The sequence below is a fragment of the Gorilla gorilla genome, chromosome 18 (genome assembly GCF_029281585.2).
Source record: "Gorilla gorilla gorilla isolate KB3781 chromosome 18, NHGRI_mGorGor1-v2.1_pri, whole genome shotgun sequence".
NCBI lineage: Eukaryota > Metazoa > Chordata > Mammalia > Primates > Hominidae > Gorilla > Gorilla gorilla.
In genome coordinates this window covers 101657534-101663547 of record NC_073242.2, presented here as the reverse complement: position 1 = coordinate 101663547, position 6014 = coordinate 101657534, and the positions used below count along the sequence as shown (strand labels likewise).

At 42.7% G+C, this 6014-nt stretch overlaps 1 protein-coding gene across 4 annotated transcripts in view; it reads left to right on the top strand.

Moving 5' to 3' along the window:
* The first annotated feature begins 4864 nt into the window (after positions 1 to 4864).
* Positions 4865 to 6014, top strand: part of PMFBP1 (polyamine modulated factor 1 binding protein 1) — a 61006-nt gene continuing 59856 nt past the window's right edge. The window contains exon 1 of one of the 4 annotated variants that reach the window (XM_063699735.1): positions 4865 to 4958. The gene's annotated coding sequence lies outside the window, so the exon portion shown is untranslated. Of the gene's footprint in view, positions 4959 to 5799; positions 5953 to 6014 lie in introns of those variants that run through there. The other 3 variants (XM_055366456.2, XM_063699733.1, XM_055366453.2) reach the window with 3 other exon arrangements.

The following is a 6014-nucleotide window of genomic DNA, read 5'->3' as shown; positions in this document are numbered from 1 at the left end:
GCAAAGTAAGACTCTTTCTCAAAAAGAAAAAAAAAATCAGGCAAATTCAAATTGAGGGGCATTCTATGAAATAACTTTCCAGTACTGTTTAAAAGTGTCCAAGTCATGGAAGAGAAGGAAAGACTGAGGAATTATCATAGATTAGTGGAGTCTAAAGATATAAAACAACTAAATGCAATGTGGAATACTGAATCAGATCCTAGAACAGAAAAAGGACATTAGTGAAAAAACTGGTGACATCCTAACAAAGTATGCAGTTTTGTTCATAGTTTTGGACCCATGTTAATTTCTTAGTTTTGATCATCGTATCATCATGTAAGATGTTAATATTGGGGAAACTGGGGAAAGGGTATACAGGAACTCTCTGTACTATTTTTGCAACTTTTCTGGAAATCTAAAATTATTTCAAAAAGGTCTGTGTGTGGCCGGGCGCGGTGGCTCACGCCTGTAATCCCAGCACTTTGGGAGGCCGAGGCAGGTGGATCACGAGGTCAGGAGATCGAGACCATCCTGGCTAACACGGTGAAACCCCGTCTCTACTAAAAATACTAAAAATTAGCCGGGCATGGTGGCGGGCGCCTGTAGTCCCAGCTACTCGGGAGGCTGAGGCAGGAGAATGGCGTGAACCCAGGAGGTGGAGCTTGCAGTGAGCCGAGATCGCGCCACTGCACTCCAGCCTGGGCGACAGAGCGAGACTCCGTCTCAAAAAAAAAAAAAAAAAAAAGGTCTGTGTGTTCCTGTTCTTTCACCAGAATAGATCACTTCTACCTTTGGGGAGAGACAAAGCAAATCACAAACAACCATAATAAAGGCAGATCATTGTGTTAAAAGAGGTATGGGAAAAGGGCTGTAAGGGGGAAAGGGTACACACCTGGCAAGGCTGCTGTGAGGATTAGCTCTGTTATTTTATGTTCAGAACACTGCCCGGCATATAGTAGCTGCCATACAAGAGTTAATGTGACATGTAGTTTAGGGAAGTTGAAAGAAATGGCAATTGGGTTGGGTCTTGAAGATGTGTGACTTTTGACAGGCAGAAAGAATGTATCTCGTAAAGAAAGAAAGAGCAACCAATTGGGAGAATTTTCTCCATGTCAGTCAATGATAATGGCAACAAAGATTAGGTGGACTGTGTACTTCAAAATGGGAAATTTTCCAAAATGGCATGGGAGTAATAGTGGTGGCAGTAGGAAGGCTGAAATGTTCCTCTCTCCCTGACCCTGGCTGTTTCTACTCCATACAGCAAGTAGAGAAGGAGAAAGTGAACACAAAGAACTGATATCTCAAGAGAAAACCAAGGCAAGTCGAGAAAGGGAAGGGGCATTTGAGAAACATATCTGTGGAATCACCGAAGAACTGGTCCACCATGAAACAGGGGTTCCAAAATGTAGAGTATAAGCAACTAGTGGAGGTGCTAGAAACGGTGAGTGAATTGTAGAGAGAGATCTCTGAGAGTAACTTAAATAAGTGTGTTTTGTCAGTGTCAGCTTGCATTAGATTCAGGTGTATGAAACAGAAAAATTAAAAACAAAATCATTACTTAAGCAAGATAGAAATTGCTCCTTCTATCCAGGGCTGGCAATGGTAGTTCCATAGCATTAAGGCCTCGTGTTCCAGATGGCTGGTGGAACACCAGGCATTAAGTCAGCATTGCAAGCCATTAGAAAGGTGGGAAGAACAAAGAGCTGTGCACTACTTCTCTTTCAGAAGATTTCATGGAAGTCCCCACAATACTCCATTTTATGTCTCATTGACCAAAACTTAGACACACAATCATACCTAGCTGCAAGAGAGGCTAGGAGATAGAGTCTTTTAGATGAGTGCATGCACATCCCAATAAAATGAGCATCTGTTACTAAGGAAAATAAAGAGTATGGATGTTGGAACAGACAACAAACAGCCTCTGTGAAAGGTAGCAAAGAAGAGAGCTGGGGGAGACGTTTTCACCTAGGACAGTGAGTCTTATAAATCCTGGATTCCTTCTCCTGCTCCTCCTGGCCCCTATTTCTTCTGTCATTCAAAAGCCTCTTTCTGGGGAGACCCAACTAGCCCTACTTTCTCTCCAGAAGAACTCCAGTCCTGGAATTGGACTATGGCTCAGTCAGTGACATTGGTGTCAGGTTCCTATTCACTGTTACTCTGCAGAACCCCAAACCCTGGCAAAACCATCTCCAACATCATCTCCTCATACCATCTCCCCCTACCAGTTATGCTCTGCACTACCAGGGATTTTCTCCTTTAGAACCGGGTTTGGATTCAAAAAGGCGAACTCTCTGCATGCCAAGCCTCTGCACATTGGCTCCAATCATACTTTCTGGGTAGAAATAATTAGTATACAATAAGTATCCCTGTCTGTTCATGGGGCTCACATATTTTTAAAAATAGAGAAAACGTTTAGCTCCCTCTCATCATTTCAATAATTAAGAGCTCTAAGATTCATCACACTTTTTTCACTGGTAGGAGGTAGAACATTGGAGAAAAATCTAAAGCCCAACATAAGTAAAGGAAAGACTTATGGCTTAGTATAGGTAAGCCTAAGTTAGTTTGTATTATCCCACAAAGATAGCTTTAATTTTAAACCAAAAAAGCATCTCTTTCCTGAAAACCCAGAAACATGTTTTAGATTAGGAAAAACAGACCCTTGATATTCTTCCACCCAGGCCATGAAGGAAAAGGAATAGTCGGTGTTCCTTAGAGCAACAAGGTTGCTGTAAGGCCAGGAGTCAACCATATACCCAGGCACTTACCAGTTCCTTGGGGAGGGAGTCAAAATTAGCAATCTGTGATTACGGCATTTGTGTAACCCAGTGTGGGCAGGTGGTATGTGAAATACTAACTGATGTGTTTCACGTCCTGGCCTGCTAAAACTGCATTTCAGAGAACTTGTTCACTTATGCCCCTTTTCCTTCCTCTCTCCAAAACCACACAAAGACTGTTTGAGTTAGGAAAGAGGAGGAATAGGGTAACTGGAACATAAGCAGGAGAATTAGACCCTGGTGAGATCTATGAGATGGGGCAGAAGAGAGGGAAAATAATAGATTCCCAGATAGGTTTAGTGATCGAAGGGCAGAGGGACTTTTGATCAAAACCAGGAAAGTGAGCATCCCGTCCTCTTTCTCTCAATACCTTTCAAGGTAAAAGATAGAATGCTGATAGGACAGGTCTAAGAGACAGTCTGAAACTACTCTCATGTAGTGTGTGTGTATGTGTGTGTGGTATGTGTGTGCATGTGTTTGTGTCTTGATGGGGAACAGGGAGGAGCATCTTCAAAGGATGAGGAAGTTCCAGGTGACCCAAAGCCCTTAGGATGAGGAAGACACAGGATATAAGGTGATATGGTTTGGCTGTGTCATCTTGAATTGTAATCCGACAATCCCCATGTGTTGTGATAGGGAGCTGGTGGGAGGTAATTGAATCATGGGGTGTTTTCCCCCCATGCTGTTCTCATGATAGTGAATGAGTTCTCACGAGATCTGATGGTTTTATAAGCGTCTGGCATTTGCCATGCTGGCACTCGTTCTCTCTCCTGCCACTTTGTGAAGAGGTGCTGTCTGCCAAGATTGTAAGTTTCCTGAGGCCTCCCCAGCCATGCAGAACTATGAGTCAATTAAACCTCTTTTCTTTATAAATTACCCAGTTTCGGGTATTTCCATATAACAATGTGAGAACAGACTAATACTAGTACATGTGGCCTACTGACCAGGACAATGACACCTCGGCATACTCTAGCTAGGAGAGATGCCCATGACCATGGACCACAAGCTTCCCCTGGTGCCAGGATCCAAACTGGGACCTCAAAATCTTAGGCACACTCTGGAGACGCCTTAAAGAGGTTGAGAGAATCATGAACTGTGAGGGAATCATGAACTGATTCATTTTTAACCTGAAAGTCGTGGTGCTTTCTCAGAAATAACTAAGATTGTGTTTTCTGCCATTTGGTGAAAATGGGGCTAAACAAAAACACTGAGTAATAGAAAGAGTTACTTTCTCTTTTTGCACACCTGACTTGATACTTGCTACCTTAGTCACCCATTTGAGGTGTGGTGTTAGGTGTTTCTTGGGAATCTGCAAGGTGCTCTGATAGTAGACTGAGGGAAGGCACAAAACATCACTAGAAGCTCTGACCAACTTTTTGTTTTCACTACAATCATTTTTTTAGGCACAGCTGTCACCAAGAGAAGGCCTACTTTGAAAAGCAGATGGCAGGAGTTTTGAATACAAGAAAGGAGTTGCCTGGGCAGATGGCAGTAGACAAGGCATGAAGAAATGAAGGTCTCAACAGAGACGCAGGAGGCAGAACAGAATATGTAAGAACAAGGGTTCAAGAAGAGAGAGACATGAGCAAAGTCCTGGCTTCAGAGAGTCAGTAGCCGGGGATCTGGTAGAGAGTCCCTCCCTCTGGGATGAGCCCTTCCTCCTCAAAATATCTGTCCAGCCATACTCCTCAGTCAGACAGCACTGTGAAGGTTCACATGGCATTTCGTAAAGCCTGTGGGGCTCCCCCAAAACACTCTTCCCTATCCATCTGGCAAACATTACTGTCAAATGTATCAAAAATTTATCATATAACACTTGCAGTTTTTTCATCATAAGCCCTTCCAAACTGCCCGCTGCTATTGTTAATGACTCAAGATTCTGACATCTCCTTCATGGAACAAACTCCAGCTCTCTTTTTTTCTTCCTACTTACCTTACTTAGTAAATTTCAATATATTTTCATGCAAATGTTAGAACCTATGCCTTCTACTTTTCCTTCGAAATGCTCTTGGCTCTTGCAACTACAGCTGTGTAACTCCATAGTGGATGAAACCATCACAATCTAGAAAATCATTTTTCTGTCTTTTGGACAAGATTTCATTTGATTTCAGAATCATCTCCTGACTATCCAGTGGGCTTGCCTGCAAAGAAGTATGATTCTCAAGGATACATTTGTTCCATTACAACTTTTTGTATGATACTTGGGTGAGTTCATAGTTCCTCCTAAAGAAAGGTGTCCATCATGGTAGAGCACTGAATCAGTGAACTTTAAAGCTAGGAAAGACTTCTAAAGGCCATTTATTATAGCTTCCTAGCTTACAGAAGCAGAAATGAAGCCGCAGAGATATGAAGGCCTTTCCAAAGGCCACTCCTCCAGTGAGGTGCTGAACCAGGTTTAGAAGCTTTGTGGCCTAGAACCCTGTTTAGTGTTCTTTTATGCCACGCTATTTTTAATCTTGCTTGACTAGCGTGGAAGTCATTTGTGAGTTCACCAGTACAGGCATACCTCATGTTACTGCTCTTCACTTTACTGTGCTTCACAGATATTGCATTTTTAACAAATTGAAGGTTGGTAGCAATCCTGCATCAAGCAAGTCTATTGGCGCCATTTTTCCAACAGTATGTGCTCCCTTGTGTCCGCATCAGCATTTTTTTAGCAACAAAGTATTTTTAATTAAGTTATGCACCTTGTTTTCTTAGACATAACACTATTGCACACTTAGTAGACCACAGTATTGTGTAATCATAGGTTTTCTATGCACTGAGAAACCAAGAAATTTGTGTGACTTGTCTCATTGTGATATTCGCTTTATTTTGGTGGTCAGAAACCAAACCCGCAATCTCTCTGACATATGCCTGTATTTCTTTGAGGAGGTAAAGGAAAAAGTTAGGCATGGCCATGTGACTTGTTTTGGCTAATGAAATGTGAGCAGAAGCAAAGTGTTTCACTTCCGCTTTAAGAACCAGTAGCTGATTCACCAAGTTCCCTTTCTGCTACCATGGCAACAGGCAACATACTAGATAATAGAAGTTCACCAGCTGAGGACTACGAGGATATTGAGGACAATGTGGAGCAGAGCCCCAGCTGACTCATAAAGGACATGTAGCATGAGTAAAAAATAAACCTTCACGGTCGTAAGCCACTGAGACTTGGGGGTTGTTTGTTACTACACGTCATCACCTAGCCTGTCCCCACCAGGTGAGCCTGAGCCACACCTCCATTCCCATGATGCACCTCTGTGCATGAAGACTTCAGAGGGT